This window comes from Phoca vitulina, unplaced genomic scaffold, assembly GCF_004348235.1.
Source record: "Phoca vitulina isolate PV1807 unplaced genomic scaffold, GSC_HSeal_1.0 scaffold22, whole genome shotgun sequence".
Taxonomy (NCBI): domain Eukaryota; kingdom Metazoa; phylum Chordata; class Mammalia; order Carnivora; family Phocidae; genus Phoca; species Phoca vitulina.
Genome location: NW_022589725.1, coordinates 33,884,985 through 33,908,894, shown reverse-complemented (window position 1 = coordinate 33,908,894; position 23,910 = coordinate 33,884,985). Strand labels below are relative to the sequence as shown.

The following is a 23,910-nucleotide window of genomic DNA, read 5'->3' as shown; positions in this document are numbered from 1 at the left end:
ATGAACATGATCAGCCTCTAGCCCTCACGGCCAATCAAGGCTATTGTCCTCTATGCGTGGTGTTTGATGTGGAGGCTTGTGGACGTGTTTATCCTGTATATTTCCCCACCGTTCCTAAACTTTGATTTCTTTTTTCTGATGAAGATGATATGGTTGCAGGTCCCAGCTCCAGGGGGACTTGGTCACCAGTCAGTACAGGCACCCAATATCAGCAAACAACTTTAGCAGATAATTTTTTTCCCGCTGATCCATAATTGCTTTTCCCTTGCAAAGGCTTGCAGACAGATGATATCCCTGTTGCCTAAGCAGAACATGAAATCATAGTTAAATAAGCATCCTCTAGTAGCCAACACAGAAATAAGTGGTTATGAGGAACAAAATTATGAAACTGGCATAAAGGAACATTCTTATGGAGCTGAACTGAAAAATCAGCTATTGGTATATCCCCAAAGACTCATCTTCTCTTCTGTGTTATTTTATATTCTAAACAGATCTCTATGCATTACTTAAATTCTTTAAAGTTACAGGTATAGAGAAAGTATCCTATAGCATTCTCTGATAAAATGCAGTTATGGCTTAAATAATAATTCCTGATTGATTTTTGTCAGAAAACTACTTTCACATGTCTATAGGTGTTTTCAAGTTACTATTTTTTGAAAAATTTAATACAAAAATATGGAACAAAATTACACAAAGAAAATACATGGTAATAATAATGATGTTGATGATGACACTTAGCTTTTATGTGAAACTGATCTGTGCCAGACACTGTTCTAAGCACTTTTCATATATTTATTCCTGTGATTCTCACAATGATCTGTAAGATTTGTGCAGTCATTATCCTCAGTTTGCAGAGAGGTTAAGCAACTTGCCCAGGGACACACAGCCAGTTGTGGTATTGGGATTGAAATCTAGGCAGTCTAGTTCCCAAAAAAGATAAGTTAGTCTTATTCCCACCTCTGCCTCTCAATTCCCAAGTGTCCTCTAGGGTATTTTACTAGTTAATAATATGTGCATGTAAAAATATGTACAGATACATACATATGTGTGTTATTTTAAAACAGAAACTCTGGGCAATTAGGGTTCATATCAACTGGGGAGTTTCAGAGAGACTTAGAACATGCCTCAGACTCATCCTACCCAGGGTATTGATCCACTAATTCCCTGCCCTGTTTGATTAGTGGTTGCCACCTCAGAGCTTCCAGCCTGCCTCAAATGCATCCCCACACACTCCTGTGGCAGAGAATTCCTTCAGGCTGAGGGAAGGTGGAAGCCTTCAGGCATGTTTGGATCCTTTGGCATGTGTCCCCTGGGGTGGCCTAACAAGGTACAGGAGGAGAACTGACAGGATGTGCTACAAATTTCTCAATCTCTCTGATCATCAACAGAAGAAGAGTTTATCTTTCTGAACTGACTGCTCTAAAGAATTCTCTGCTCACTTAAACTGATGTGTTCTGGTTAGTTTTTGTTTTGTTTTGTTTTGTTTTTGTTTTTGTTTTTTTTAAATAGAAGACTCTTATTTTCATTTCCTGTGGTCCAAACAACCTTAAGCATACAGTACCTGTGGCCGAAGAGTAAATGACATATCAAGGACCAGATGTCTGTGCTCCTGGGTTTGGTTCCTGACATGTGGCTTATGGGACAGTCATGGACAATGAGTTTCTCAAGGTCAAGATTTAGGTTATTTCGTGCATCTTCACATACTAGGTCCTGCTTGTAATAGGACCTTTACAGGTTTGGTTCGGTGAATGAGTGAGTGAATTTATGAATGAATGGATGGACATTTGAATGAACAAATAAACCATGGATGCCTAGTAGGTACTAGGAAGAAAAGGACAAGAGAAACATGGGAATGTGGAAAGAGTGAAAATCCAAGACTGAATAGGATGATTCTTCACCTACAGACTTTACGAGAGATTTCATCCTTCTTGAGAGGAGGTCATGTTTAGAAAGTGGACCTCAGTAGCATGTAACAGAAGCTGGGCTTTCCCTTTTTACCACTCTAATTATATTCAAATGTATAATTAATTAGGGAAAAAAGCATAGAGATTATCTATTTCTTGCTCCAACAGTGAAAATGAATTACTGGCCTGCATATTTAGAAAAAAATCAGACTGTAAGAAAGATATGAAATCTCAGGTCACAGGCTGAAACCTATCCACACAAAAACTTTTCTTTTTTCTTTCAAATTTTGAATGATTTGGCAAAAATGAAAGATTGTCAATGTTTGTCTATATTAAAAAAAAGGATATAAAATCAAAACCTGGAAGAATAGTAAACTAAATTTGAAGAATCAGAAGAAAGAAAATAATTAGGATTATAGTGAAGATAAATAAAATAGTGAATAGAGGAAAAAATGGAGAAAAGAAACAAAGTCCAAAGTTGTTTCTATGAAAAGATCAACAAAACTGACAAACCTTCAGTTAGACTGACCAAGAAAAAAAAAGATTGAACAGCACCATCAATCAACTGGATCTCTTCAACATTTATAGAACACTCCACCCACCAACAGCAGAATACACATTATTTCCAACTGCCCATGAAACATGTACCAATTTTGACTATATCCTGGGCCATCAAAAGTCTCCATAATTTTACAGAACTTGGTATCATACAGACTGTATTCTTGGGCTACAGTGAAGTAAAAGTAGGAATTAGTAACAGATAACAAGAAAATCTCTAAACATTTGGAAACTAAACACACAGTCCTAAATAATATGTGAATCAAAGAGGAAGTCTCAAGTCCCCAAACAGACAAAAACCTGAACTGAATAGAAATGAAAATACATTTGTGTACACAGCTAAAGCAGTGCTGTGAGGGAAATTTATAGCATTAAAGGTACACATTAGAAAAGAGTCTCAAATTCATAATATAAGCACCCACCTAAAAAACCTAGAGAAACGAGAAAAAAATAGATCCAAAGCAAAAAGAAGAAACTAATAAAAATAAGAAATCAATGACAATTAAAACAGAAAAGAATAAAGAAACTCAATGAAACAAAGAGTGGGTTCTTTGAAATGAATAATAAAACTGATAAACCTCTAGCAAGATTACAAAGAAAATAAACAGAAGATGCAAATTACTAAGATCAGGAATGAAAGAGGCAGTATCATGGCAGACATGCAGACAACAAAATAGTAATAAAGAAATACTACAGACAACTCGATGCACATAAACTTTACAACTGAAATGGATACATTTATTGAAAATCACAAACTGTCATAATTCACCCAATATGAAATAGATATTTGAGTAGCCCTGTTACTATGAAGGTAATTGAATTGGTAATTTAATAATACCCCTCAAAGAAATCTCTGATTCCAGATGGTCTCACTGGAGAATGCTTCCAAATATGTAAAGAAAAATTAACACTAATTCTGAACAGTCTCTTCCAGAAGACAAAAGAAACACTTCCTAATTCATTTTATAAAGCTATCATTACCCTGATACCAAAACCAATGACATTGTAAAAGAAAACTATAGCCCTATATCCCTCCTGAATATAGACACACACACACACACACACACACAGATACACAGACACACACACACACACAGATACACTTGACATCAAACACATGATCCATAAAAGAAAAATTTTAGAAATTGGACTTTGTCAAAATTAAAAATTTTGCTTTGTGGAAGACCCTGTTAAGAGGATGAGACAAGCCACAGACTTGTCTATGGGAGGAAATACTTGTAATGACTTATCCAAAGAAGATAGCGTATAGAATTGTTAAAAGCTCTCAAAACTCAATGGCAAAAAGCCATATAATCCTATTTAAAAATGGGCACAAAGAGACATTTTATGGAAGAGGTTATACAGATTGCAATTAATCACATGGAAATTAATTGGGAATTGGGAAAATCATTACCCATTAGAGAAATGATTTTTTTTTTAATTTTTTAAAATTTTATTATATTATGTTAGTCACCATACAATACATCATTAGTTTTTGATGTGGTGATCCACCATCCATTGTTTTCGTATAACACCCAGTGCTCCATGCAGTACGTGCCCTCCTTAATACCCATCACCGGGCTTACCAATCCCCCCCCCCCCCCCCCCCAAAACCCTGTTTGTTTCTCAGAGTCCATAGTCTCTCATGGTTCATCTCTCCCTCCGATTCCCCCCCCCCTTTCATTTTTCCATTCCTTCTCCTAATGTCCTCCATGCTATTCCTTATGTTCCACAAATAAGTGAAACTATATGATAATTGACTTTGTCTGCTTGACTTATTTCACTTAGCATAATCTCCTCCAGTCCCATCCATGCTGATGTAAAAATTGGGTATTCATCCTTTCTGATGGCTGAGTAATATTCCATTGTATATATGGACCACGTCTTCTTTCTCCATTCATCTGTTGAAGGGCATCTCAGCTCTTTCCACAGTTTGGCTATTGTGGACATTGCTGCTATGAACATTGGACTTCATCAAGATAAAAAGCTTCTGCACAGCAATGGAAATAGTCAACAAAACAAAGAGGCAACCCACAGAATGGGAGAAGATATTTGCAAATGACACTACAGATAAAGGGTTGGTATCCAAGATCTATAAAGAACTTCTCAAACTCAACACCCAAAAAACAAATAATCAAGTCAAAAAGTGGGCAGAAGACATGAAAAGACACTTCTCTGAAGAAGACATACAAATGGCTAACAGACACATGAAAAAATGTTCATCATCATTAGCCATCAGGGAAATTCAAATCAAAACCACATTGAGATACCACCTTACCCAGTTAGAGAGATGAAATTTGAAACCACAGTAAGGAATAGTGACAATACCAAAAACTGGGTAGGAGGCAAAGAAACTGAATCCGTCTTGTATTTCTGGTGGGAAGGTAAAATGCCACAGCTAGTGTGGGAAACAATTCACTGTTTTTTTCAAAACAAAAGATGCTACTACCATATGACTCAGCAGTTGCACTCCTGAACATTATTCCATGGGGAGCAGTGAAGACTCATGCTCACACAAAAATCTGTACACAAATACTTATGGAAACTGTTTTCATAACAGCCCCTGAAACAACTTTGATGTCCTTCAGTGAGTGAATTGTTAAATATAATGAAATAAATATAATTGTTAAATATAATGTGGTACATCCATGTCATGGAATACTACTCAGCAATAAAAAGGAGCAAAATATTGATACATGCAATAACCTGGATGAATTCCAGAGATTTATATTGAAGGGAAAAAAATTAAATCTCCAAAAATTGCATAATGTGTCATTCCATTTATAAAACATTCTTGAAATGACAAAATATAGATTATAGAAGCAGAGGACAAATTAGCGGTTGCCAGGAGTGAAGGAAAGGGTAAGATGAGAAAGATGAGAGTTTGCCTCCTGTAAAAGGACAACATGAGGGAGCCTTGTGGTGATGCAAATGTTTTAATCTTGGTGCTCTCAGTGTCAATATCCCAGTTGTGATATTATCCAATAATTTTACAAGGTGTTACCATTAGCTAAGGAATACATGGACTCTCTTTGTATTAATTCTTACAACCACATATGAATCTACAATTATTGCAAAATTAAAGGTAGAAAACAAACAAACAAAAAAAACCTGTGCCAAGTTTTTAACAAGGGTGACTTTTAAATTTTTAAGCCAGAATATATCTGCAGAAAAACATGAAGAAGCAATTGTAACCAATGACCCTAATCATTGACTCTCCAGGAACTCATAGGTACAGCCCCGAAGCCTTCATTCTATATCAGTTCCCTTAAAGGATAGACAGACCACCAAGATTCTCTCCAGAACCAAAATAGCAAAATAAGAAATTGTTAAATTTAATGTCACAATAATTTGTCTGGAAAACAGTAGGTCAGGTTAGTCACAGTTTGTAACTAGTCATGAATTAACCCCTTTAAACTGTTTAACTAAAATATTCTTCTCAGGATGCATAATCATGGTTTTAAAATAGAGATGATTTAATTCACCAGTTAAATAGGCTCAAAAACCACATTATTAGCTATAGGAATTGGATATCAACAGAAAATCAAAAGATCAGAGAAGAGTTGGTGGTGAATCAATACATACTTATCCATCTATTTATAATTTATACTGCACAGACTTCTAGATAGGAACTGAGGCAGCCTCAAATATTAAAACACACTCAGACCATAGCTACTCATTAATATGTTTTTTGTAAATTGCAAGTCAAGCCAATATTGTTGGTTTCTCTCTAGTTCTCCTTTCCATCATTGGCAAAAATAGAAAAACAAAAACAAAAACACAAAAACAAAGCAGAACTTCAAAAATGGAAGGTTTATTTGCAGCCTATTTTCCAGGCCGTGAATAATGTAGACATTTTCAGTAGGGATTCTGCATTTGGGCAATGCTACTTCCTACAACCTTTTTGTATCATACGGTGGATTCCGCATCTCACTCTGTAGCAACCATTTTGCTCGCTGATTGGCTCCCCCAAGAGCATCATGAATACTCAAACCAGCTCTGGAATATGGTGACTGGCTTCTTCTTGGCACAGGGGGTCCCACACTTTCTTGTAGCCCACAGTGCTTCATAGCCACAGGAGCACGTGGGGTCTCTTGAGCTCCACAAAGGTTTGAGTTCCCAAGGGGAGCCTGCTCCCTTTGTGAAAGTGTAAGGAGGGAAGTGATATGGTGTTAATCAATACACCCAGTGATAAATGTTTATCTTGAGCAGAAAGCAAATAAAGGCAGGTTAGCCAGCCCTTTATTGCCTGTGGAGTGGTCAGATCCACCGTCAGCAGCTGGAGCCTTTTCCAGGTCATGTGGCTTAAAAGTTTATCAACCATTTTTTTTTACTGGAGAACAGGTAGGGAAAGATTGGCCAAGTCTAGTATTTATGCCCTCTAAAATTTTCACAAATGTTTAGTTGTTTTTTTGTGTTTTTTTTTTTTTTTTTTTTTTTTTCCCAAAGGCAGAGGACCAACACTGGAAAACCCGCTTGTGTTAAGGTAAGCCTCCAAATGCTGACTGCATATGGGATAGGTGGGGGGATTTAAGACTAGGACCAAGATTCTCAAGGAAGGCTCTCCTATGTTTATCCTTTGGGTTCCTCTTGAGCAGTGATTCTCAAATTTTACAGGACTCCTGTTGAGAGCTTGTTAAAACAGATTGTTGAATTCTGTTCTCAGAGTTTATGATTCAGTACGTTTGTACTGGGGCCCAAGAATTTACATTTCTGACAAGTTTCCAGCTGACGCTGATGTTCCTGGTCCACAAACCCTACTTTGACAACCACTACTCTAACCCGCTATCCTCAGGTTTTCCATATTTTACATCAGTGATTCAACTGATGTTCTGAGAATAAGTACATTAAACCTCTGTTTTATTCTGAGTGGAGTAGAATTTCTGGGCCTGGAGGAAAAGATGGGAAAATGATCCAATACTTGGAAGCAATTGGAGTAGCCACCCTAGGTCAAAAACTGAACATAGTTAGTTGGCTATTAACTAAAGAAAAAAGTTGGCCACCACAAGAAAAATCAGAACCCTCAGTGTAGTGAGGCTGTTTTGAATATTCCTGAGAATATTTGAGAATTCCCTGAACTTTGCAAAGTTCAATAAGAAAGCCAAAGCCATGTCCTTGACCATTTATTTGGGAGTAAATTCTACCTTAGCCTGGGGCATACATGAAGTAGGCAGAGGGGTGTTGAAAAGCTAGCAGTTTGCCCATATTAGTTTATTTAATTCAACAACCTTTGAATCAGGGGTTGTTATCTTGATGTTAGCAAGGAGGAAATTGACTCAGCCAGCATCACACTGCCTGGATATGGCAGAGCCAAGATGGAGCTCAGGTAGCCAGATGCCCATTCTCCTCCATACAGCACATTCTCCCTAAAGTTTATAATCACCAAATGGGCATCTGCCCCTCATGGAAAGTCACTGCATGGGGGACTTCTGGAAGAAAAGACATAGCCTTGGGTGAGGAGGCTCTCTGACCCTAAAGCAATAAAATGATCCATTATAGAACTGGGTCCTGCCAAAGGGACCTGGTGTTGCCACAGATTGATTTCACATGTTCCAAAAAGACTTCATTCAACATGTCAATTAAGAGTTGGCCTCAGATTTAGGGGGGCCTGCGTGGCTCAGTCATTAAGTGTCTGCCTTCGGCTCAGGTCATGATCCCGGGGTCCTGGGATTGAGCCCCACATCGGGCTCCCTGCTCAGCCGGAAGACTGCTTCTCCCTCTGCCTCTCCCTCTGCTAGTGTGACCTCTCTCGCTGTGTCTCTGTCAAAAAAAAAAAAAAAAAAAAAAAAGAGTTGGCCTTAGATTTAATTCTAACTCTGGAATAAGCAAGCTGAGGGATAAAAGCAATTCCTTCTGGGCATAAACAAAGAGGAAACAGAAAGAGTCCGTATTGAAATTAGCCATACTCACATCTTTAGAAATTACCATAAATGCTTATGACAGAGACTGTTTTTACTCCCTGAGATCCATTCACCCCTTGTCCACAGTAATATACCCCCAGTTCTTAGGAGGGTTCTTGGCTACTCACATAAAAGACTACATTCCCAGCCTCCCATGGGGTTAGGCATGGCCATGTGACCAGGTCAGGCCAATAAGACACAAGCAGAAGTGTGGGGGCCACTTTGTGGATCCTTCCTTCAAAGACAACTGACCCAGCTTCCTGCTTGAAAAGGGAATATGGTTTGCCATCTTGGATCATGAAGTTAGAGATAGCTGATTAGTGAGCTGTAAGGAATTTATGGAGCAGATTTGGATTTTACATCTGAGAAAAATGAATCTCTTTCTTGTTTCAGTCACCATTGTGGATCTCTGTTACTTGTGGTCAAACCTAGTCCTAAGTGAAGCGAACACATAAATGTTTGACAGGTTTGAACCGTGATTTTTGTGTTTGTTTATTTTTGGGCATGAAAATGACTTGTTCCAAACATACTTATAGTGCACTCACAAGCATGTGCACACACACACACAGAAAATTACAAGAGGTTGATGATCTTTAATCATCATTTGGATGACCTATTTCTTCTTTCAGACTTTTGATGCCTATATTAAATACTTCTTTTTTTTGCTGTGTCTAGCACAAATTTTGGAAACAACAATCTATCATCATTTATATGTTAATTTCATTTAAATAAATGATACTATGAACAAAGTACATCTCTGCAGTGCCTGGAAAACATATGGGTGTTAGTCTACAAGGGGTTATTAACTTTACACTTCCCATCTGGAGCCCATAAAGGATCTGTTCTCCGAGATAGTAAAGAGCCAAGGTCACACTATAACATCACATTTGCAGTGAATAAGAAGGCCTTCTGATGTTTGAAATTAGGAGTTACCACTCCTATAACAATTCCGAAAAGACACAATACTGCCTCCTAGGCTCCCATTTACACAAAGGCACTGGCGTAACTACAGCCTGTGTGTATAAGAAAATTCTAACATGGGTTCTGATGCCTGAGAGCAATGTGAAAAATCACTGAGATCCAGAGTTGTATTTAATCTTCATACTCTTATCAGTGATATGCTAATTAATTGTCTGTTATTAGCAAGTCAAGTGTCAGAAGGAAACTGTAGTAAATTACCTATGGGTCACACTGCTACGCCGACAGTTGATTTTGAATGGCAGCACACTTGGAGTTTTAATATTTTTGGCAACAATCCTGGTGAATAGAAGTATTCCTGCAAAAGAAAAAAATCTGAAAAAAAAAACCCCATAGATCTTAGGTTTTAAGAAAATTCATAAGAATGTGAAAGTAGATGGATTGGAAGAGAAGCTTAGCAAACTTGCTTTGGAACTTCACATTCTGCTTTACCACTTACTAGCTGAAGAGATGTGGATACTGCTGATACTCCACGCAGAACACCTTGGTTACCTTTTCTGTTTCTGTGTCCTCTCTCCCAGCCTTGGTGTGCTTCTGTTTTCAACAGCCCCAAGTATGTGACTCTTGATTGGTGGCCAGTTCCTGAGCAGAAGCTGCTTTGCCCATATGGCAGAGAGAGCCAGAAATGCCTGGTAGTTTTACATGCTCCCAGAATGGTCCATAGCCAGCCACCTCAGGGTGTGGGAGAATGAACCCCACTTCCTTTTGGGAGAAACTGAGGGGTAACTTATACCTTGGAGTTCCCTTGCCAGATCAAGAGAAAGCACTCTCTCTGGAATTTTCCCTAAATCTTGCTAGCTGCTCATTTCTCCTGGGAGCATTTCCTTAATAAACTGCTTGCTCGTGATTCCTTGTGTCAGGGTCTGTTTCTGGGGAACCTGACCTAAAACAGTAGTTTTGTGATGTTTGGACCAGTTATTTCTCTTGGTTTATTTCCTCTGCAAGCTGTAGGCAATAACCATCCTCACTGCATGGGGCTTTTGTGAGCTTTGAAGATCATGTGTATAGCACTTAGCCTGCTTCTGGCATGGGTTTGGGTACAATCAATGGCATCCAAAAGGGGTCCTCGCACAGGAAGGCTTGCCACCGGTTTTGTTCATTTCTATCTCACCCTTCCCTTTCCCCTTTAAAGCACATATGGTCACTGGGGAAGTATGCTCAATGGCATTTTGTTCCTGTCCTGCACTGGGTTATAAACTCTTCAGGGCAGAGACTGCACCTAGAGTGTGCCATGATCTCAGTTTGCCTGGGACTCTCTCAGTTTTAGCACCGAAGATCCTGTGTCCCCAGAAACCTTTGTCGTGGATAAATCAGGATAGTTGTCACCCTATACCTCTTTTGTTTCTAACTGTGTCTTACCATCTAAGCACACTGATGGGTATAGAGTAAATGCTCAATAGATACTTAACGAATGAAGTATCAGTCAAGTATTGATGTATGAGTACCCATCACATTTCATGATGTGTCTTTTGGTCTGTTTTCTCTAGGGTTTGTGGGGGCTCAATATAATCACAAGAGTCCTTAAAAGTGGAAGAGGAAGGCAGAAATGGGGAGTTCAGAAGACGTGACTATAGAGGATAGGAACAGGGGAAGGACTCAAAACCCCACTCCTGCCTTGCTGGCTTTGAAGATGGGCAAAGAGGCTGCCTCTCAAAGCTGGAAGGGGTAAAGAAACAGATTCTCCTCAGGCAGTTGTCCCCTGGAGCCTCCAGAGGGACAGCAACTCTGCCCATATCTCGACGTTAGTCCCGTGAAACCAATGTTGGACCTCTAACTTAGCAGAAATGTCAGAAAAGAAATCTGTGTTTTAAGCCACGGTGTGGTCACTGGTTGCAGTAGCCATAGAAAATGAACACAGACCCCCTTTCAGAATGTGCTGAAAGTGACATGTACTTCTTGCAAGGGAAAAAAAAATGGATTCAATTTTAGGAATTTGCAGATGATGGACTCCAGGTAAAGGATTTCAGTTCTGATGTCGAGGGCTACACTGCAGATGGAAAACAACATGCAGTAAACTCCAAGGAAGACCAAACACTGCTGGCCTTGGAACACATGGTGAATGCATAGGTACTGCAGTTTTGAAAAGCAAGAGTCTGGGGTGAATGCCATGCGCCACGTCTTGAGGTGCCATGCTCCAGCAGCAGATCACTGGTACGGGGAAAGGGACCGGCTGTGTAAGCTTCAGTTTCTCTCCTGTGTGATATGGGGGCAGGACTTTCCAGTTCAGAATTTCAAGTTTCAACTCTGAGAAGGACCCTGTGCTGGGCACAGTGGGGCTAACAAAGATGGAACGGGTAGGGTTTTCTCGTGGTCTGGCACTCTGATAGGGACCAGTGCAGCATGGGCTCTGCATTCTGTCCAGAATGGGTAGATTCAGACTGGAGGGGTCCGAGAAGTCTTGACTGGGGATGGGATATTCCAGACACAGACCAGAGTTGGAGCCGAGACCCAGAATAGAAAGGAAACAAAAATCGAAATCATATCCTGTGAATATATTCTGGAATTCTTGAGACCACTACTTAAAAAAAATGAATGCAACAAAATAGAAATAGAAATCCAAGTAGATGATATCCTTTTAATGCTTCTGTGTGTGGAATGCTCACTGGCCCTATGTGTGGTCCTTCCATGAGACATGGATGTCCTCCCTGCACAGGCTTCAGAGTATCCAAATCAGTAGTCTTCTTGCCACATTTCAATTTTAACTATAGAAACTTTTAACCATTTCTTCTCTGCTTTACCAAACAATTGGCTCTGATTGATTTTAAACATTTAAACATATGAAGAGTCCTGTCATTTTGGTGAAAAGAAGTATCATAGGCTCTAGGGTAAATTTTACAAACAATGATTTTTTTTAAAGACTTATTTATTTATTTGAGAGAGAGAGAGTGCACAAGCAGGGGCTGGGGTGGGGAGGGGGAGGAGGGAAAGGGAGAGAGAATCTCAAGCAGACTCCCCGCTGGATGTGGAGCTCAACATGGGGCTCTATCTCATGACTCTGACATCATGACCTGAGCCTGAAACCAAAAGTCAGATGCTTAACAGACTGAGCCACCCAGGCGCCCCTCCTCAAGACTGTTTTGAGTAGTATTGACCCTATTTGAGTAGAGAGTAGTCCCCTAAATTCATTGCTTTACAGAGACTAACAACCCTCTTACTGCAAAAGTTCTCCCTGTTTATTTAAGAACAGAACAAGTGATTGTACCTGTGAAATACAATAAATGAAATGATTAAAACTACTTTGTAAATTACTTAATAGCCTCACACATGCTAACTCTGTGGTTAGCATTTATGATTAAATGAAAGCAGATTATAAAAAAGTCTACTCTAATTTTTAAGTTAAATTTGCATATGTGTACATAGAAGTCTAAAAATGTATACCAAAATGTTAATAGCAGTCATTCCTGGTGTTCATATGATTTTTATTTTGTTGTTTTTCCTTGTAATTTCTTAGTTTCTTCAGTAAATATTTTTATACACCTGAAATTTTTTCCCCAAAAAATCCCTATCAGAGATTGGTGTTCCCCTGTAGTTTCTTCTCATGCTTTCTTCTGGGAAGATTTTGGGTGATCTTTAATGGTTTTGTGTCACCCCATGTGGTGACATTTTTTTCCAGGGCTAGCTGGCATGCAGTCCCTGCACAGCTCCTGGCATGTGGGGCAGATGATGGGTGTTCTCATCACCGAAGGAAACTTGCGCCCTGTTCTCTAGTACGGAGCCCTGGCAGGCACACACTGCGGGAAGATGTCAAGCGGGGTCCCAGGAGCAGGTCTGGCCTACCTTAGAGTGACAAAACACGGGGAGGGTTTGCTGTGTCCAAGAGGACAGTTCATGTGCAAGTGATAATGTATTAAACAGGTATTCCGGGGATGGTGAGCAGGTGGAAGAAGTAGGGCAGAAAGGAGGAAGCCAAGCAGGTGTGTGATCTCAAAATTGTGCAAGGTAGCTTTAGCCCGAGCCCATGGGGAATCTGGTGCATAATGTGTGCCTCAGAATTTTCCTGCCCCAAGGCAAGGCGGCTACTTTAACACTGTCGGTCGCTGGCCTGCCCCCGGTGAGGGGGCATAAACTCTGAGGCATTTCTACTGTGTGCATGAGGGGAGGGGGCAAAGGGCTTCTGGTAGCTGAAGGTGGAGCCCAAAGAGAGTCTTGATGCTGCCATTCCTCCTTGGAAACGAACACACCGATCCTCCTTAATTCCATGCACCATCTAGTCTAGACATCACCTGGGGCTTGTGCACACACAGTATCAGCTCTGGGGGATTAAAATCAATGCAGACTGTGAGGCTCTTGTCTCCTTAACTTGATTGTAAACAACAATGCAGAGTAAAATAACACTTATGTGTTATTTTATGATGTTCAAAAAGACGGTGCCCTCATAACATCATGGCCAATCATTCTCCTTGTTCTAATGGAGTGTCATAGACTTGAAATAGGGACACCCTGAACCTCTTGCAAACAGAAGCCTCAGGAAGTTTAAAGTCAACTCCGACTGCTTGACTGGATGGTTTTCTTGCCAAGGATTCTGAGGCCAGGTGTGAATTTGGAGGGCAAGATGGGTGTGATCGTTTAGCAATGTCTGCCAGGTATGAGTTCAGAGAAAATGGGTGTGATCAATTAGGGATGTCTGCCAGGAGCTTGAGAAAAGGAAGGGTGGGCCGTTGGACCCCTTAGATTCCAACCTTGCTTTCAGCTGGTCAAAGCTCCCCAGGGCAAATACACCTTATAGTCTGTACCTTTAGCTTAATGTGTTGGTCAAGAAGACATTTCCTTTTCCTTTAAAAAAAAAAAAAACACAAAAACCTCTCTTTCCCGCTTACTCTCTCCCCTCCCCGTTTTATCTCATTTTGGTGCTTATAGGTTTTTATTCTATAAACACTTTGCAGTCTTTGTGACATGGACTCATTCAGGACATGTTTACAGTACTTAATGACATCTCCCTGAGAAATAATGAGAATGCCTTTAAAGGTTGTCTCCTCCCGTGCGTGCAGAGGGATGGCTCGCCAGGCCTGCAAGATGAGAGCTGAGGGTCTGGCAGGGGGAAAATTGACTTAATTTCTTTTCACCACATGAAATGGAGTGTCTGGGTGATCTGACCTAAATGCATGGCCTAAAAACCAATTAATTCTGAATTGTGAATTTGTGAGCGCATCAAGCTGTGTGTGGAATTCTCGATGAGGCAGACAACGCATACCTGGCTTATTTGCAAAATGTGAAGATTTTTCCACATAAATATACCTAATGGTCGGTTATTAAAGTGCAGCCTCAGTCACATTGCACCTCAGCTCCAAGCCCTGAAGCAGCTCCGCACGATCTTCTGATAGAAATCCAAGTCCCGGCCTGGTTTGACCAGCCCTCAGTAGCCCCAGCCTCCCTTCCGTTTGGTTGAACATCCCCTCTAGGTCCTTCATTGCTGCCAACAGAGGGGACCTTTGAGTCACCGGGCCCCACGTGCAGAGGTTCGTTTCCTGCCGTCATGGTTCCGAGGTCAGGATGTGCCTCACGGTGAGTATTCAGTCGGAAAGGTGACAAGTCCTTGCCATTGTGGACTTAAGAAAATGCCCAGCTCACCTTCCCTCCAGGGCCTGTGGAGTCCCCACCGCTGTGCATTTACTTGTTCTATGTCCTCCACTTGTTAAATTAGCTCCAATTTTATCATATTCAGTTTAATTCACCCAATATTCACCGAGGCCGCTGTGCCTGTGATGCTGATTTGTTTTGGGGAACAAAAATTAACCTGACATAGAATCTACTTCTATGGACCAAATAAGAAAAAGGTGGGACGGGATATAAATAATCCTAACAGGAAGTCAAGTGTGGTGACCAGTAATGGAGCTGTAACTAAAACGGCACCAGAACACATGGGGCGGGGGTTGGTGGCATCTGTGTGTGTGTGTGCACATGCGTGTGTGTGAGTACTATGGCATATGTATGCATAGGTTGTGGTGGTGTGTGTGATGTGTGTGTGTTTGGTGTATATTATATTGTGTGGGGGGATGGAAGGTGTGTATGTGGAGGGTGTATGTGGTGTGTGTATATGCAGTATGTGTGTGGTGTGTGTGTTTTTGTGTGTTTTCTGGGGGTGGGAGGCAGCCTTAGAAGGCTTCATGGGAGAGGAGGAGCCTGCCAAATAGGTAGGATTTCTCAGTGACAGAGGTGGTGGGGAAAGGCTGTGCAGGACCTTTTTGCTGGAGGCCTCAAACCTGGAAGGCACCCACGGGATGCCAGGGGAGCTGGGGAGTCAGTGAGAAGAGCTGGCCCCACATGGGGAAGGGCTCCAGCTGATAGGCCAGAGTTGGGGGTCGTCCTGGGGGAAGTATGGCACTGGGCTGTCTGAGAATCTGAGCAGAGGTGGCTGCTCAGGCACGGGTAAGGAGAGGGGCTGCAGGGGCAGGAAGGGAGTGTGGAGGAATGGGGGAGGCGGTCATAGCCATCCCCCAGAGATGTCCAATTTTGAACCAGGGCTGTGGGAGTGCAGTAACTACTCAGTGGGGCACTCTGTCCTGCTTTTCCTCCTTTTCTGTCTCACTCACCCCTGCACTCCAGCTTCCTGGGATCACCTCTCCAATAACTATAGGCACCGAGTCCTTGTCTCTGGCTCAGCTTTAGAGAAGTGTCCAGTCACTCATGAATGCAGAGCCTGGAAGAGGGAGAGGTGACAGTTAACACAGGTGTGGAACAGCTCTTGGCCAATGGAGGGGAGCGCCAGGGGGCGAACACCCCTCTCCTGTCCCTATGCAGCACTCTGGAGGGTCCTGAGGGGACTGAGCCTCAGTTGGCCTCAGTGGACAGTTCAAACCCAAGTTTTCTAACTCCAGGGTTCAAGTTGTTCAGTCTAGGTAAATTAGACTCCGGTGTTCTGAACGAGCCTGTGAATGCTCGTTCATTCATTCCTCCACTTATTCAGTTATTCAATCTGTGACAACACATGTGAACATGAAGGCAGGGATTGCAGTGATGTCTCTACAAGAAAGGCCAAAGGTTGCCAGCAAACCACCAGAAGCTAGGAGGGAAACATGGAGCAAATCCTTGCCCCATGGCCCTCAGAGGGAACCAACCCTGCCCACACCTTGATTTAGACTTCTAGCCTCCAAATAGTGAGACATTAAATTTATATTGTTTAAACCACCTAGTTTGTGTCACTTGTCACAGCAGCCCTAGCAAATGAATATACCCAATTTCCAAGAGTCCTTCGGTCCACATCTTGTAGCGTTACCCTTTGTAAATTCCCAGAAAAAAAATGCAAATTCCAAGACTCCTGGTGGTTGAGATTAAGACCTCTTTCATATATTTCAAGCATTAAAATATCACCCTTCTTGTTAAAACAATCAAGCAAAACTGTCACAGATCCAGCTGCCTTCTGCAGACATTATTCTGTGCAAAATCTTTTCACGGAGCTGGAAATGCAGAGGTGGGGACAGAGGCTGGGAGCAGGGATAGTAGGAGAGGGAACAGAAGTGTAACCAGAAGCAGCAGGCTTTGCTTCTTCTGATACACTCTCCTTGTCTCCCATCCAACTCACGAAGCACTTCTCGCTTGCTCTCAACAGCGCACTAAGGAGAGGAGAGTTGGCTGAATCCCAGCTCATGAGCTGCCCTTGGGGGAGCTGCCAGGCTGTGATGTGGCCTTGACCAAGGCATGTAGAAAGGGCAAAAAGAAGGAAGAACCAGAGCAAGCTGCCAGAGCACAACTGTGAGTGTCAAACTATGGTGTGGGTTTGTTTGGTTTGTAGCTGCTGTTGAAATCCCAAGCACCTTCATTTGCAACAGCTAAGCTCAGTGGCAGCCCCTTTGCCCCCACCTGACCTACACCCCAGAGTCAAGCTGGCTAAAGGTCAGCGGGACTTTCACCTATTCTCTTGTGCCAGGAAAACACTTTTCTTTGTGGGGTGGGGGTTGGGGATTGGTTTTCTGGTTTGAGCCCCACTGACCCTTCTCTGCCTCCTCCCTGCTGTTTCTTTTCGGAGGAAAAACCATTTCAGAGCTTTGCTGAATTTACCCATGAAGACTCAACCAATAAATTCCTAACTCAAAAGATTAAAGACATTTATGTACAACATACAAAAAGAAAAGTCTTCCTTACATCAGAGCCCTGGTGTTTGTATAGCTTAACCAAACAGAGAATAATGTTTGAAAGACAAGGGCTGACACAGACATTTCTTGTTTTCTGAAACTAGGCTCAATTACTAAAAAAATGTTGTCTGCTTTGTTGTTTTTAAATGCTTTTATCTCTTTCTGATTTATGGTTGTTCTCTCTATAGAAATAGATCTCTCCTTAACCACCTTAGGCAGGTGTATCCCTTGAAGCACAATCCCCAAGAGCTGAGATTCATCCATCAACTGCGCTCACTCAGAGCCAGAAGTGTTCATGATCTTTTTCCTCCATGACCGAGTCAGTGGGTCTATTTCATCACATTCAATTCAAGGTGATGACCAAGGACAAAAAAAAAAAGGAAATTTGGTAGAAAATAACTGGGATCGGATTTCAGAGAAAAGGGAAAGAAGCTAATATTTTTTAAATATCTATTTGGGGACCAGCAGTGAAGGAGAAATCTCCCAATGTTTTCCTGATTCTTGAAAAAATTAAGTGTGACTTTGGACAAATTACTGAATATCTTTTTAAAAAAATCTGTGAGGGGTGGATGCACTAAAAAAGGCCCCAAACAGCTAGTTATCTCACATAGCATTATTTTATTTTTAAAATTTGTTTATTTTTTGCATTATTTCATATTTATTAGGTGATTGTGACTTTTTTGGGTCATATTTCCCATGATTTGTATTTTGAAATATTTGTTTGAAATTCTTCAACCCCACTATTTAGAATATACTTGGAATTTTTTTGAACAAATAAATAAATGCATGAATAAATTACATAAAACTAAATTATGATGAGCGAGGCATTATGTTAACCCCAGGATATGAAACTGGACACATAGTCTCCTGCTTCTCATGAAGAATGGAAATAGCTTTAAAAAAAACCTGCTATTTTTTTTAATCAACTAATCATGTGCATCATTTTACATATAATTTAAATGCTTTATAAACCTGCAATAATAAAACATCACATAGATAGTGGTACACAGGCTTTGGTTGAAAATAAAAGTAACAAAATGCTCTAAACATATTTTTTTATCATCTGATGCCAAAGAGACAACAGGGTATTCTTCAGGAATTATAAGAGAAGGTGGGTGTCCTCTTGTACTCTGCATAGTCTGTGTTAGCTATTTTCCTGGTGAGTGTTCTGAAGCAAGACTGCCTAAGGGAAGCAGCTTCTTGGCATTTTCAAGTTTGAGAAGTTTGTTTAACAGTTGACCAACACCAAAGGCCACCATCGACAGCACTGCGTTTTTGGATTGTGATTATTAACTGCTCTGGAATTTCTAAGTTTGAGGTTCTCTTCCACAGTTGGGGATCTCTCAAGAGCCTTTGAGCCTTATCCACATTATTTCAAGAAAATGATATATAGGAGTAAGCAGGAGGGGTGCTCCTACCTGCAGGGCCCAACAGTGGGGTGCATGTGGCATCTTGCCAGCACATCTTTCATCTCCAACTCATTCACCTCAAGGAATCTGAAGAGATGCAGAAGTGTCTAAGACGTATCTCCTGGCATGGTTTTGTTTTTTCATTATTTCCTGCAGAGCAGGACTGGGGACTTTCACTTGCTTTGTGTCTGCTCTCTTCGGAAGCTCCAAGCTGTATGTGGTGATCGAGAAATGCTGTGTGAGGAGATGGACCCCAAAAGAAGCATGTCCTTGGGACTTGACATGGGTCTGCCCCTCCCAGATGCAATCACTTAATCTTAGAGGTCCCTTCCTTGAAAGAGCAAGGGGCTCTTAGGAGAAGAGTTAGTAAGACTAAGTCGTTGCCCTGTGATACAGACTTGGTGGAGTCAATGGAAGAGCTTTTGGTCAAGGGATTAAGCTTGGAGCTTGACTGACACACTGGTGTGGAAACCCTTCCAGAATTCCTGAAAGATTCCTTCAACATCTTGACTTTCTTGTGATTGAAATTGATGAATAGATCTAGGTAGACCAAAGGTTCCACCTTTCACTATAAAACTAAGTTGATGAGAACTTAGATAGAACTTCGCAAACTTTTTGGTCCTAGAGACTCATCATATTCTTAAAAATTACTGAAGACCCCAAAGAGTCGTAATTTATGTGGGCTACATCTATTGATGTCAATATTCACCATATTAGAATTGAAAGAGAAAAATAAAAATATTCATTAGTGCACCTTGAAAGAACAATAGTAAAGCCATTGAATGTTGACATGGCTAATATAATTTTAATAAAAATAACTATATATTCATAAACAAAAACAGAGAGAAAAGTGGTATTTTTTTTTTACATTTTTGTGGATCTCCTTAATGTCTGGGTTGATAAAGACAACTGGATTCTCATATCTGCTACTGCATTTCATCTGTTGTGTTATGTTACTTGGGTTGAAGTATATAAAAAAAAGCTATCTTTATACAGATGGTTGTTGGGAAAGGAAGAGGTATTTTAATAGCCTTTTCAGATAACTGGGGATATTTGTGCTTTCTTGATGCTGCAGCAAAGCCCAATAAAAGGTAGTTTCTGAGAAGTTAGTTGCAATGTAACTTCCTAAACACTTGTCCTATTTTGACTTGTCCTGATTAAATAAAGGAGGGGGGCTTATTCCACTGTGATTAATTTTAAGGGGTGGGAATTAGTTGGATTGACACCATGTAACATGAAGACCCTGTCTACTGCCGCTTGGCTCAGTCTCTCTCTCCCTCTGCCTCACCAAAAGTGAATTCTGTTAAGTGCTTTATTGACTAAAATGTGATGTGGAATCAGATGGGAAAGAACCCAAACCTTGCCAGCCTTCTCACCTCATTTATACAACAGTTTATAAAATGTCAGGGCAAAGTCTTTCAGAGTTGACCAGAGACTGCACTGGCTTCCCTAATTCTGAAAGAGGTTACTGATGCTCGGTCAGGACAGAATGAAGAATCAACCCCTTGTTACGTCAAATAAAATGTTCACTGGGTAAAAATGGAGCATGTGAATAATGGTCAGAAGACACTAAAGGTACATGTAATTGTACAGTAAACACAGTGGTTTTAATATGAGCTTTCTTTGTGTGTGAGACAGCTGTCCTCTGAGCACCTGCCCCGGACTCTCATTTACAACAGTCTCCAGGTTTGCCTGGACACTGCTTCACACAATGGGGACTGGCACTGTCTTTCCATTCCCTTTTTATGTTCCCTCTCCCTCTTGTCTTTGGACTATTGTTTCCCAACCTTTGTGACTGTGTGTAGACCTGTGTACTCACCAGGGCTGTGAGCTCAATTACCAGCCACACTACTGAGATTTGTCTGAAGCAGCATCATGAAGCTGAAAAGAAAAAAAATTCATGAGTGGCCCATCCATCCTTCCTGAGAACACTGGTGTCTCATTTCACTCATCCACATGTCCTAGAAAACAAGCAAACCTCAGCACACTCAGGCTCCCATTGGCTTGATCTCATGTTTTCATCTGTGTGAGAAGCCTCGTGTAGAGGCTTGGCAAATGAGTTTTCCAGTTCTTTTCCCACCTACAGTGCCTGAACCCCCTTTGACGTTTAGTAGAGCTCTTACAGTGCTTTTTCCTATGGTCTTGATCAATATGGCTTATCAGGACATCTTTCTTTTTTCAAGGACCCCAGAAGCTATACTTTGATTTTTCATTGCAGAGTATTTTTTCTTGTTCTGGTTTGTTTTCAGGGAATTCGTGTCTGTTTATATGGTTTTAGTTCCTGGGGAACATGCTTGCACTGCTCAGTAGGTGGACCTCCTGGTGGAGAGGCCTGCTAAAAATGACTAATGAACCCCTGAAGGGCTTATCAGCTCTTTGCTACCACTGAACTAGTACAGATTTGCAAGAGACACATTTACCTTAAAATGCAATGAACACAAGCCCATTTACTTTGGGTTCAGGCCAAGAAATTAATCTGACTTATTTGCAGGTGAAATAACTTCAAGTTCAGACAAATGAAGACCTATTTTAAGGACTTTTGTTCTTTGAACTATAGAGATGTGACTTAGTGCTGCTTTGCTTGGATACTTTAAGCTTGAGGAGGCCAGTGGAAGTCCCTGAGGGAAAGGAAAAACTCCCTGGTGGACAGGGCCAAATGGTGAAATGCAAGTCTTGACTCTTAAAGGTTAGAGTTCACTGTCCATTGTATGCTGGGGTTCACCTGTCCACTGTTGTTTGGGAAATGATCCCTGTTGGTAATTAACATCCCCTCCCCAACAGATATTTACAGGAAAAACAGGGAATATTGAGCAATGGAGGCTGGCCTAAATCTGAAAGGTTGTTTTTTGCTGTACTTTTCTGAGAAGAGCCAAATGGTCAATAGAACTGTCCCCAGAGGACACTAATCAATATGTCCACCAAAGGAGGGACCGTCCTGATCAGAAGTTGAGCCCAGGGCAGATCGGAGCTGGAAAGATGCTTCCACAGGGGGCTCTGGGGGAACGTAGGGAGTCTCAGGTCTCCCTCCTTGCATTTGCCTGTTATCTAGAGATGCATCATTTTAATTTGTTAATGAGCAACCTTGAGCATCTTCTATGTGTTAAGAGAGGCTGGGAAAAGACTCCTGACCCAAACTCCTGCGTTATGGGGAAGGGGTGGGGGTGAGGAGATCAAGGAAAGATTCAGGAAGAGGTAACTTCTAAGTTGAGTTCTAAAGAATGAATGTTGGATAGCACTTTCAGAGGTGCCTGGGGTTTGGTTTCCCCAAAAGCAGACTCTGAAACAATGAAATGAGGACACAGTGTTTTTATTTGGGAGGTGATCCTGGGAAGGATGATGGGGGTGGCGAGGGTGGGGAAATGAGACAGTGAAGGGAAGGGAAAGCAGCCAACAGTGTTTGTCTTCATCAGGTTTGGACGGCACCATCTTGCTGAAGGCCTCTGGGAGAGCGTGGGGAACATGCTTCAGAGTCATCCCACCTGGGGAGATGGAGGTGGGTGCCTATCTGCCCGCAGCCATCAGCCATCTTTGAGATGATTTCCAAGGCACTAATTTCCGGGGACTCAGACCTGCCCTGTGGGTGGGCCTGAGCTCTGAGCACCTGAGCCTCGCAGGTTGATGGTGTTGGAAGATGTCACACAAGCACACGCAGGAATGACCACTGGCTGGTCCAGGACAGATGGGCATCTCTAGAAGGGACTCAGAGGACACAGGCCACAGACCATTCCTTGCAGAGAAAGCAGCCCAGAGACGGTGGGTTTAAGGAACTCAGATGGCTAGCTGAGCTAGCAACAGCCATGCTGGATGGATCCCTGCTTGGAGAGCTGAGTGCCAGCCGGCAGTCTTCCTGAACACGGGTTTCCTGCTGCAGCTCTCCCAAGTCCCTGGGGAAATCTCTGTAACTGATTTCAGGAAAGACCTTAGCCCAGGATTTCTTCAGCACCTCCCATCAGTGTATTTGTCTCTGCCTTGGGGTTTATAGATCTATGTCAGATCCCTGGAAAAAGTGATGGGATTTTAGGAGCAGCAGGAACTTGGCTTCAAAATCAGCTGTCTCTTCTAGCGCAAAGCAGTACTCTGGCTTCAGATGAAGGGTTGGCATTCCTGACCACTGGATGCTCCTGCTCACTAGATTTTCGTGGGTAGAATTCCATAGGCAGGTCAGCCCCCTGGACTCCTACCTGCCTTTTGAATGTGCCAAGTGGTGAGCCACCCCAGGGGCTTTGCCTCCTTTGTCTTTTCCTCCAGAACATCCAGCCCCAGATCATTCAGTGAAGGCTCCTGCTTTCTGCCCGTTGTAAAGGCCACCACAAAAAAAGGCCACCTCTTGCCTGATTTTGGTTTTATCTTCCTATTGATAATTGCACCCCTTCATTTAATTTCCTTCCTGAGCTTGCAACATAAAGATTTCCTTTTCTCTTGCAGTTTTCCTTTCTTTCTTTCCTCGCCTTTGTTCCGGAGTGCTCAGGGCTTCCTCCCTCCAGTAAACTGTCAGGATGAGACACACACTGGGCAGTGTTGATTGATGCCAGGTGAGCAACTCCCAGTGATTTTGTGTGCCTGTGTTTATTTAGCTGGCTGAAGTTTCATTTAATCCTGAGGAAAGGTCCTGGATTTGGACTGGAGATTCACAGACCCGAAAAGGGCCTGGAGGCCTGGTTTGCTTTTGATAAGTACTGAGACGTTGGATTCTTATTTAAACTGGTCGCCACCCCCCCACCCCGTTCCTTTCTCTTCTTTTTTTTAATTAATTAATTAATTAATTAATTTTTGATGTAGTGTTCAATGATTCATTGTTTGCATATAACACCCAGTGCTCCATGCAGAACGTGCCCTCCTTAATACCCATCACCAGGCTAACCCATCCCCCCACCCCCGTCCCCTCTAGAACCCTCCGTTTGTTTCTCAGAGTCCACAGTCTGTCATGGTTTGTCTCCCCCACTGATTTCCCCCCTTCCTACTATCTTCTTCTAAGATTGTTCCTTTCTCTTCTAAAAGATGTGGTAAAGCTCTCTTACTGTCTGTTCACCTCTCGCTAGCCAGGCCAGCAACTCCCTGCAAACCACCTCCTGCCCGCTGGAAAACACTTGCA

General features: G+C 41.9%; 1 long non-coding RNA gene across 1 annotated transcript; it reads left to right on the top strand.

Annotated features, from left to right (window-relative positions):
• Window positions 1-14,781: 14,781 nt before the first annotated feature.
• LOC116641584 lies at window positions 14,782-22,262 on the top strand. The gene is made up of 3 exons (XR_004301203.1): window positions 14,782-14,842; window positions 16,887-17,029; window positions 22,229-22,262. It is a non-coding gene; the product is annotated as an uncharacterized LOC116641584 (long non-coding RNA).
• Window positions 22,263-23,910: the final 1,648 nt, after the last annotated feature.